At 42.1% G+C, this 10,957-nt stretch overlaps 1 non-coding gene across 1 annotated transcript; it reads right to left on the bottom strand.

Annotated features, from left to right (window-relative positions):
- Nucleotides 1-858: 858 nt before the first annotated feature.
- On the bottom strand, nucleotides 859-965 carry LOC126002135 (U6 spliceosomal RNA). The gene has a single exon (XR_007492910.1). It is a non-coding gene; the product is annotated as a U6 spliceosomal RNA (small nuclear RNA).
- Nucleotides 966-10,957: the final 9,992 nt, after the last annotated feature.

The raw sequence follows: 10,957 nt of genomic DNA, 5'->3' as shown, positions 1-10,957 counted from the left end.
TATAAAAGGATTCACTGCAGGGTGCTCAAGGGTGATCTGGAAACAGTGCATGGCCACTATCCCATCACTCAGTCATAAAAATCTAGGCAATATGCTAGGCAACATCCTCCCTTCACCAGGTCCTGACACTCCACCCCAAACCTTTTGCCTGTTCCTTTTATCCAAGCTTCTCTTGGTTGTGGACAGACACACATAAACTAGGGCACCAGCAGACCAAGGGCACCAAAGAGAGGAGGCAATAAATGTTCGATGTTGGTGTATTACTTTTGTTTTGTTTTGGTGCCACACTGAGATATGAACAACCAGGTGTCCCCCCTGGCTGTGTTGGGGACCACATGATGCAAGGATCAAACCCAGACCTCTTGCACAAAAAGCCTGTGCCCCAGCCTACAGACCTCTCTTCCACTTTTTTTTTATATTTGACATCTTTTATTTTTCTTAATTTTTATTGTGACCAAAGTGAATTACAAATCTTTTGCGGTAATATTTAAGGTACATAGTGAGAATGAATCAGTGCCATTCCCACCACCAGCGTTGTCCTCTCTCCACCCCTGTTCCCAGCATGCACCTCATATCTCTCTCATTTGCCCCCCTGACTGCTAGTGTAACTGCTCCCCTCTGTGTTGTAGATTGGGTATTGATTCTGTTGTCCATGACTTTGGGTTTGGTGTTTAAGTCTGATCATTTTTTATTTCTACTCAATGTTCATACGACTGTTTGGTCCTGGTACCATTCATCCCCCACCCCCTTGTTCTGAGGCAGAACAAGATGATTCAAGTTATGTGATTCTGTTTGGAAAAAGAAACAAAGAAAAACAAAAAACAAAAACCAGGCAGAGTCCATCTAGAGGTTATAAATAAAAATATGAAACACTTCACAAATTTGCATGTCATCCTTGCATAGAGGCCATGCTAATCTTCTCTGTGTTGTTCCAATTTTAGTATACATGCTGATGAAGTGAGCACGATATTTGACATCTTTTAAATCATTTGAACAATGGGCTGGGGAAATAGCACAGAGATAGGGCATTTGCCTTGCACACAGTCGATCCAGGACGAACGGTGGTTCGAATTCCGGCATCCCATATGGTCCCCTGTGCCAACCAGGAGCAATTTCTGAGCACAGAGCCAGGAGTAACCACTGAGCGCCGCTGGGTGTGATGCAAAAATCAAAAACAACAACAAATCATTTGAACAATTATCAGTTTAAAAATCTGAACTTGATTTGATTACATTTGAATTTTGTTTGAATTGCAGACTGGGAGGATATCCAAAACTACCCTCTTAAAGCTGTTAAATAAATAAGTGTCTATAAAAATAAGTAAACCAAAGAATAAATTTTGCATTGCATGGGCCAGAAGATGAGGAGCAGCATGATCCCTGAGCACCACTAGGAGGCAACCCTGGCACAAGTCCTGACAATCTGTAGACCATTGGCTATTGGTAGTCATCTCCCTGTCTGCACAGGAGGAAGGGTGGCCTTTCAGTTCTGTCTCCAGACAGTGCCCCACACATGTCAGCTACCCACACATGTGAGGAACTGAGGAATCAATGAATCAGTACCAACAGGCTACTCTGATTGGTACAAATACACTTGCAGTTTTGTAAGAGATTTATTTCATTCATTTTGTTTTCATTAATAATCTTTTTTGTTTTGTTTTTGGATCACATCCAGCAGCTCTCGGGGTTTACTTCTGGCTCTACTCTCAGAAATCACTCCTGGCAGGCTCGGGGGACTATGTGGGATGCTGGGATTCGAACCACCGTCCTTCTGCGTCTAAGGCAAATGCCCTACCACTGTGCTATTTCTCCAGCTCAGGGGTTACTACTGGCTCTATGCTCAGAAATCGCTCCTGGCAGACCCAGGGGACCATATCAGATGCCGGGATTTGAACCACTGACCTTCTTCATGCAAGGTAAACACCTTATTCCATGCTATCTCTCCGGCCCTCATTAATAAAATAACTACCGTGAGTAGTTACAAAGTTGTTTGTGACTGAGCTTCAGTCATATAATGTTCCAACATCCATCCCTTCATTAGTGGACATTTCCAGCCACCAATGACCTCAGTTTCCCTCCTGCCTACCCCACCAGACTCCACATGAAAGACATCTCTCTCTTTCTGTCTATCTACATATCTGTCTGTCTGTCTGTCTGTCTGTCTGTCTGTCTGTCTGTCTGTCTATCTATCTATCTATCTATCTATCTATCTATCTATCTTTCTCTCTACTTTTTCTCCTTTTAGGCACTGTTGTTTGCAATACTGTTATTAAAGAAATAACATACATATCACTTTACCTGTTGATCATTTCCAACTACCATTGTCATAGTGGTCCCTTCTCTGCCCTAACTGCACTCCTGTTTCAAACATCCTACCCTCTGTGCTATTGCTCTGGCCCCACTTCCCTGTTTTGTTTTTTGTTGTTGTTTTTGTTGTTGCTGTTTTTTGTGGCAAAGCTTCCTACCACGGAACAGTCCTCCTGGTCCTCATGTCCATTGTCTTTGGGCACCATTACTTTTCTTAGTTCAATTATCTAGTGGTTAAAATTGTATCAAATTGCTGTTTTTGTTTTGTACCCCCACTCTCCCTCCATCTCAACTCCTAGCGGTGCTTCAGGCTACCTGGCTCTGTGCTCAGGGATTCAAACTGTAACAAGCTGCATAAAAGGAAAGAGCTTTACTCCTTTGCTAACCCTCCAGTTCCAGTCAAATTCTGTGTTCTATTTTCTTCTATTCTCATGATACTCTAAGCAGAATTCACTTTGTCCTCTGGCATTTCCCCATTCACTCATCTTCTTTCAATATCTTAAAATTCTTTCTAGTATTTGAGTCACATGTTTACACATTCTCTCCTCTTGGATATGGCTTTCTATGGAGTAGGTCTTCAATATTTAAAAAAAATTCTCCAGCCCACTTCCTTAGGGGCCCTCACTTTGATGAATGCAGGTCACACATGTGAGGCTTAGATGCTCTCCTTTAACTGTGTCTTCACAAATATTCTGGTCCTGGTCCTTGCTGTGAGGCTCAATTGCCATGGGTCTCACACCTGAATGTTTACACATTTTTGCTTTGTTTTGTTTCTGTTTAGAGGCTATAGCCAGTGGTGCTCAGACCTTACTTGTGTCTCTGTTTCAAGGGATCACTCCTGGTGTTACTCATGGGACCATATGGATATCCAAGATTGAACCCAGGTCAGCCATATGCAAGGCATATTGCAAGGCAAGCATCCTACCCATACACTAACTCTCTGGCCCCTGTTCAATCTATTGTTAAGTAACAGTTCACAAACACCAGTGCCACTGGAATCAGATTGGGTACAGGTTGGGTGGCACCAAGAATCACTCATACTCTTTTTTTTTTTTTTTTGGCTTTTGAGTCACACCCAGCAGCACTCAGGGGTTACTCCTAACTCTATGCTCAGAAATCGCTCCTGGCAGGCTCAGGGGACCATATGGGATGCCGGGATTCCAACCACTGACCTTCTGCAAGTAAGGCAAACTCCTTACCTCCATGCCATCTCTCTGGCCCCGAATTACTCATAGTCTTACTCTTGAAAGGCAGACTTTTTTGGCCACTACACTATTTCCCAGACTCCAGGTGTTTAGGCTCTTTAACTTCAGGGTTGGGACACCCACTACCCAAGGAAAGTCCAAAGACACTGGCATCACTGAGTTCCACAAACATCTTTAAAGGTCATTCTCAGAAGATACAAAGGTGTGTGTTCTGCTCATAAACATTCTCTCTAGGTGAACAAAAAATATAGTAGACACGACTGTTCTCTGTGGCAGTAAGCAAACATTTTCACAGCAAACAAACAGAAAAGGACTCTTTCAACTGTCCTTTCCTGAAACAAGGCAGGTTTGTTCCCCATGCCCCTGAACAGAACACCTTGGCTTGAAATTCTGAAATGTGGCTTTGACCATCTGCCCCTCTGCTTTCCATCCAGTATCATGGTGCGGTTCCAGGAAATCTCCACTCTGCCACAGACATGCCCCAGGAGCCTACTTGAGGTGGAAGCATCAGAACGTTTGTTTACTGCTCTGTGCTTGCTCCAGCCCACAGACATAAAAATAACCTGATTATGGGTTCTCCTTGGAAAGCTAATAAACCAGGTAAAAAAAGATCACTAGCATTCTATGGGAAGCGCCCAAGAGAACACACAGGTGAAACATTGCTTGCCTTGAGTCTGCAGACCCAAGTTCAAACCTCAGCCCTGCAAGTAACTGCTGAGTGCAGAGTCAGGAGTAGCACCAAGCACTGCTAGGTATAGCCCAAACCCAAACCCACACATAATAATAATAATAATAATAATAATAATAATAATAATAATAATAATAAATAGTCCCAGTAAGAGTGGGGTGATAAAGCACCATTCTCTTTATTTTCAGGGTATGCTGTGATAGGAGATTCTGACAGAAATGAAGGGTGGGTGAGTGTGTTAGTTAGAAGTACTGGAGATTAAACCCTGTGTGTGTATGTGTGCATGTGTTTATGTGTGTGTCTGTGTGTGCCTGTGTTACTCGAAGGCTCTAGGCAGAGCGTGCAGTGCTAGGGAGGGATTGAACCCAGGCATCCTGTATGCATTGTCTGCACACTGCCTATTTGACCTATCTCCAAAATCCAAATGTGCTGCTTTAAAGTCTAAAAATCTCTATTTTGAAAACCTCAGCAGTTTTTGATTCCCTTCAAACAGTTCTGCAAACACACAGCCAGGCATTTGCTTTGCCCTTCTCCCAGCCCCTTGCTCCCATTATGTTTGCACTTCACCAGGCGAGTCAAAAGCACAAATTAGCAGGGATTCCAGACTTACATATCTGGTTCTGCAGAGAAGTTCTGAGGTCTGAGTTGAGTATGTGATTTATTCCTAAAGTTTTTCCTGCCCTGTCAGCAAACAGGCTTTCATGCCCAGGGAACCTCATGATGGGATTAGTGCTCTGAGAGCATTCTGTATGGTATGGCACAAAAAATGCTAATCTAGAGCCGGTAAGAGAGCCCTCCAGCTCTGTAGGAATTGACTTGTACTAATGTCCAGCCTCCAGAATTGTGAGAAAATTAATTTTTGTTATATAAGCCAGTTTGTACGGAATTGATCTGGCATTTGAACTGATCTTTGCTGACAATTGCTTGTTGTTGTTTCAATAGTGAATTTACATTTTTTCTTTAATTCTTACAATAAATGGCCCAGAACAGTTTTTTGTGATTATCTTCATTTTATAGATGAAAACTAGTTTTTGGAAGGACTTGGCAACTTGTTCACAGTCATAGGCAGTAGACATCAGGATCTGGTTTACAGCCCCCTGTATAACATCACAGCCTTTTTCCTGTACAGTCGATGCGGCCTCTCACCAGGGCTTATTAACTGTGTGTCACAGGACAAGAATTCTTAGAAAGGAGAAGGAGCGAGAGGACATCTCTGGATTATCTTCGGTTTCATTCTCACCCACTGTCCTAAGCCGTGTGCTACTGCTAGTTTCTCCCTCCACTGTGGAAAACACAAGCCACAGCAGGCTACTGCCAGGAGACTTTTTTTAGGGGTCACACACCAGTAGCAGGAGAGGCCACAAGTAAGGAAAGTGTGTGCTTGTACTGTTCTCTCTGAAAGTCAAGAAATACTTTAAATGGTTGCCTGGTTTTGGCCAGTGATACAAAGTGCTCCTTAAGTGTCATGGAGATGACTAAATGATCAGCCAATCACACAATCTTGACCCACAAGCAAGAAGCTGAAATACACTACAGCACCAAAGCACAGATTTCTGATGTGCATGTAGTAAGGGGACAGGAACACCTTGGTCATAGGTGAGAATAGGATAGGTGAGAGAGTAAGAACAGCAGAATCAGAAAGCACTTCCTGAAGCAGAATGAGTCCAGGCTGCTGAGCAAACAGTAAAATTAGGAAATGCGGGTCAGTAAAAACAGAGTGAAACAGGAGATTGTTGAGCTTTTGTCATTGAGTCTGGGCCACTGTAAAGTATGTGTTTGTTGCAGCCTTTACAGGAGCTCAAGAATGGGTGCTGGCCAGTGTAATGAGGGCAATTTGTCTCAATGAAAGGTTTAGAAAAATGCAAAGATTTTCTTTTAATTTTCATAGTGTGTTTTATTAGCCAAGAATAGGACTCATATTCTGCATCTGTACATGTTTTTTTCTGGTGCTGCTGGGGTGGGAGATTTCACTTGACATGCTTTGTTCTGGGAGAGAGAACTCTGTACATACACAGGACAGAGCCTATCACACTGACACTGATGCCCACTAACTGTGTCCCTTCCTTATTGTGGCTGCTCAGGGCTGGATTTCCAACACTAAAAACAATTGATTGGCTGGCTCTGAGCACACATGTCCCATATGGATGAACAGACTGGTGGTGGTCATGGATGTGGAAGAGCCAAATAAGAGTCCAATTTCTTAGGAAGCAACTGGGGATATTAAAGCCCTCTCCCACTCCCTTTCAGAAACTGTCTACTCCCCCTAGAGAACTTTTTTCCATCTCATCTGTACCTAGTCCCATATCCTATTCCCACACTCCATTCCACTGGGACTTCATATGCACTGAGAAATGCACCATGCTAAGCTTTGGCAGACCTCTGGGTTACATATCTTCAAGGTCTTTCTGCCCTTCTTCTGACAAGTAACCCCTGCTTCCATCCTGTTGCATGCCACACTTACCAGGAATAATTTTTCAGGGTGCTTTTTATTGTAACATAATAGATCAGTCCTGTCTGAGATTAGGGGAGGTACCTCAAATTCTCAAGTGATAGAATCTATCCCAAGCCTATTGGGTACATAAAGAAAAATTGGTTTCCTTACTTAATGAGACTTTGTTAGGCTTAACACAATATCTCATACAGAATAATAAGGAAAATTAATAACTTGGATGGTTGTGGAGTTGGCCAGTGGTTGAGCATTTCCCTCAAGTGTAATGAGAATGATACATACCCTGGATGATTTCTGCCCTCAATCTATGTTGCAAAACAGAGTTATGGAATTGGAAGGGGGGTAGGTGAGAGAGTAAGAAAGTACTATATTACCCTCATGGTGATAGAAAATAAACTGATTTTAAAGAACCAGCTAAGTTAATTATTGGGAAAAGGAGACGTAAGAGATTATAACAGTTAACAACAGTGAGTTATCACATTCAAAGATGCAAATTTTGTCAGAATATTTTAAATGTTATAATTTTTTTTTCTGGGGGGGGTCACACCCGGCAGCGCTCAGGGGTTACTCCTGACTTTATGCTCAGAAATCGCCCCTGGCAGGCTCAGGGGACCATATGGGATGCCAGGATTCAAGGCAAACGCCTTACTTCCATGCTATCTCTCTGGCCCCAAATGTTATAATTCTTAACATTAGAAAGAGGCATTTAAATATTTCTTAAAGTAAAAACTTAAAAAACCACAATAACATCAAAATTGGTGTGCCTATAAATGATCCCAACTAATGGAACTACCAGAGGCTTTCCTGGTGGTGGTTGAAGGATTAGAGAGATGATAAATGAGAAGTCAGGGTGGCAGGAAGAAGGAAGGAAGGAGAGGGAGGAGGAAGGAAAGAAGGAAGAAGGGAGGAAGAAGGAAGGAAAAGGAAGGAAGAAAGAGAGGGAGGGAAGGAAGGAAGAAGGGAGGGGAGAGAAGGAGAGAGGAAGGGAAGGAAGGAGGAAGGGAAGGAAGGGAGGAAGGGAGGAAAAAGAGGGAGGAAGGAAGGAAGGAAGAAGGAAGGAAGGAAGAGAGGGAGGAAGAAAGAAGAAGGGAGGAAGGGGAAGGAGAGAGAGAAAGGGAAGGAAGAAAGGAAGGAAGAGGAGGAAAAGGAAGGAAGGAAGGAAGGAGGAAGGAAGGAAGGAAGAAGGAAGAGAAGGAAGGAAGAAGGAAGGAGGAAGGAAGGAGGAAGGGAGGGAGAAAGAGAGGAAGGAAGGAAGGAAGAGAGGGAGGAAGGAAGGAAGAAGGGAGGGAAGGAAGGAAGGGAGGGAGAGAGAAAGGGAGGAAGGAAGAAAGGAAGGGAGAGAGGGAGGGGGAAAAAAGGAAAGGAAGGAAGGAAGAAAGGAAGGAAGGAAGAGAGGGAGGAAGGAAGGAAGGAGGGAGGAAGGAAGGAAGGAAGGAAGAGGAAGGGTGTCAGTCTACCCCACAGGAAAAGGAGACAGTGAGTCAGGGTGCATTTCTACAAAGTGGCTGTAGTGACTGAGTTAGAGATCTGTGCTAAAGAGATGTTATGTGGAACTCTGGAGAAGAATCAAGAGCAGACCTGCATCTTAAAATTAGTTTACCTATCAATAATTCATTATAAATTAAAATACCTTGTCAAAATTGCTTCTCTGTAGCCACCCCTAATCCAAACTTGCTTCCTATTCTCCCAAATTGGTATTTTATGTTTTGTTTCTGTTAACTCTCTTCCACATTTGACTTTACCATATATTCTCCAGCTCAAGAGAAATTGAAGACCCTGTTTCCATAGCTCCCGATCAGCCAATAGTTAATTTTAGTTCAGTGCTCATTCCTCAGAACCAGGGTGTTTTCCATAGTGTGAGGATTGGAGAAAAACCAGCCAGCCACTCTGCTTCACACTAGGGCACTGATCAAAACAAAACCAAAACAAAAATAAACTCAAAATGATGACTTAGTAAAGGGCTTTCACAATAAAGTTAAAAAATCATGAATTTGGGGCCGGGCGGTGGCGCAAAGAGGTAAGGTGCCTGCCTTGCCTGCGCTAGCCTTGGACGGACCGCGGTTCGATCCCCCAGCGTCCCATATGGTCCCCCAAGCCAGGAGCGACTTCTGAGCGCATAGCCAGGAGTAACCCCTGAGCGTTACCGGGTGTGGCCCAAAAAACAAAAAAAAAAAAAAAAAAAAAAAAAAAAAAAAAAAAAAAATCATGAATTTGGGAACATATATATTTTGTTCTCCATAGAAGATGAAAAGCAGGATTCTTTCTTGCTCTTTTCCCAACTTGGGTTTTTTTGTTTGTTTTTCTGTGTAATTCCTTTTTACACTTGACTTCAACTCTTATTCTTTTTTCGTTAGTGTGTTTTTCCTCATTTAGATTATTTTTCTCTATCTTCCATCTTTCTGTCAATCTTGAATTCCTTACTCCCATGTTTCATTTCCTTCCCTCCCTCCCTTCCTTCCTCTCTCCCTCCTTCCCTCCCTCCCTCTCTCCCTCCCTCCCTTCCCCTTCAGGGATCACTCACTCCTGGTGAATAACAGGACCACAGTGTACCAGGGATGAAATCTGTTTTATTTTATTTTATTTTTTTCTGGATGGGCCTATGCAAGGTAAGAACCCTGCCCTGCTATACTAGTTCTTAGTTCCCAGTTACTATTTTACTGGCTGATAATTATGTTCAAAGAAATTGGTATTAAGATACAGCTCTAGGATTAGCCACATGCAATTTTTTTAAATCTGATTACAGTCTTTCTCAAGGGATTAAAGAGCCTTAATTTGTTGTTTGTTTGTTTTGTTTTTGTTTTGGCCACATCCAGTGGTGCTTTTTCTGCACTCAGAAATTGCCCCTGGCAGGCTCTGGGGACCTTATTATATGCTGAGAATCGAACCTGGGTTCATCCTGGGTTGGCTGCATGCAAGGCAAACTCCCTACTGCTGTGTTATTTCTCTAACACCACAAGGCAAGTTCTTGTACTATCTTCCTGACCCCAACAGTGATTTTAATTTGTTTTTTTTGGGGGGGGGCCACACCCAGTGGTGTGTCTTAGTATTTAGTCCTTGCTCTGTGCTCAAGGGATCACTCTTGGTATTGCTTGGGGAACTATATATAATGCTGGAACCAAAAATCAACTACATGAAAAGCAAGTGACAACCCCTGTATTATTTCTCTGACCCACAGTAACTTTGATTTTAATTTCTCTAATTTTCCAAATGTTTAGCCAAAACAACTTGTCTTTTGAATATAATGCACCCATCTGTAACACTGTAGGATGCTGTAGGATAATTATTAAACCATCTTTGAAGTACTTGATATAACATAATTTAAGAACTGTGATCTGCTAATTCAAATTGTAGACTTCTGTCTTCTGAAATAATTTGAGTACTTAGTTCTCTTCAAATTTTTAGTTTCAGTCCTAGAGAATTTTTCTAGAATAACAATAGGAAATGACAACCATAAAATGAGACTAATTGAATACACAGTTTGTTCTTTCAACAGCTGAAAGAAAACAAGCCAACAAATTAAGGCTCTTTAATTCCTTGAGAAAGACTGTATCAAATTCAAAGAATGAGTTAACATATTTTAATTATTTTACATTTCTTCAAATGAAACTATCTGTTCTGTTGGGAACATTAAATCACTAAGATAAAATCTTTTCTTCTTTCACAATGTAATTTTTAAGAATCTGGAGAGAGATAGTGCAGAGGTCAAGTTGTTTTCCTTGCATACATCTGTTCCCTCTTACCATATGATCCTCCGAGTACCTTCACTGAGTGTACTAAAATGTTAAATTTTAAAACAGAGCCCTTCTCCCATCAAAAAATGGGTTAAGAAATAATCAAAGGAGCCAGAGAGATAGCATGGAGGTAGGGTGTTGCCTTGCATTCAGAAGGTTGGCGGTTCAAATCCCAGCATCCCATATGGTCCCCCAAGCCTGCCAGGAGCGATTTCTGAGCATAGAGCAGGGGTAACCCCTAAGCACTGCCGGGTGTGACCCAAAAAACAAAAACAAACAAAAAATAATAAGAATCAAAACAAATAAATAAATAAGAAAACAAAGAGATGACCAATAGCATATAAAAATACTCTGTATTTTATGCAAATTAAAACAACAATGAGATATTACATCACACTAGTGAGACAAACACCTCACAAAGAACAAAATCAACCAGTGCTAAAGAAGATGTGGACAAGAAGGAACACCCATTCACTACTGGTGGGACTGTACAGCCTCTCTGGAAAACAACATTTCTGGGGGAAAAAACAAGCAAAACAAACCTCCATCCCCATATCACCCAGTAATTCTACTTCTTG

Source organism: Suncus etruscus, chromosome 2 (assembly GCF_024139225.1).
Source record: "Suncus etruscus isolate mSunEtr1 chromosome 2, mSunEtr1.pri.cur, whole genome shotgun sequence".
Taxonomy (NCBI): domain Eukaryota; kingdom Metazoa; phylum Chordata; class Mammalia; order Eulipotyphla; family Soricidae; genus Suncus; species Suncus etruscus.
This window is presented reverse-complemented; position numbering and strand designations above follow the sequence as displayed.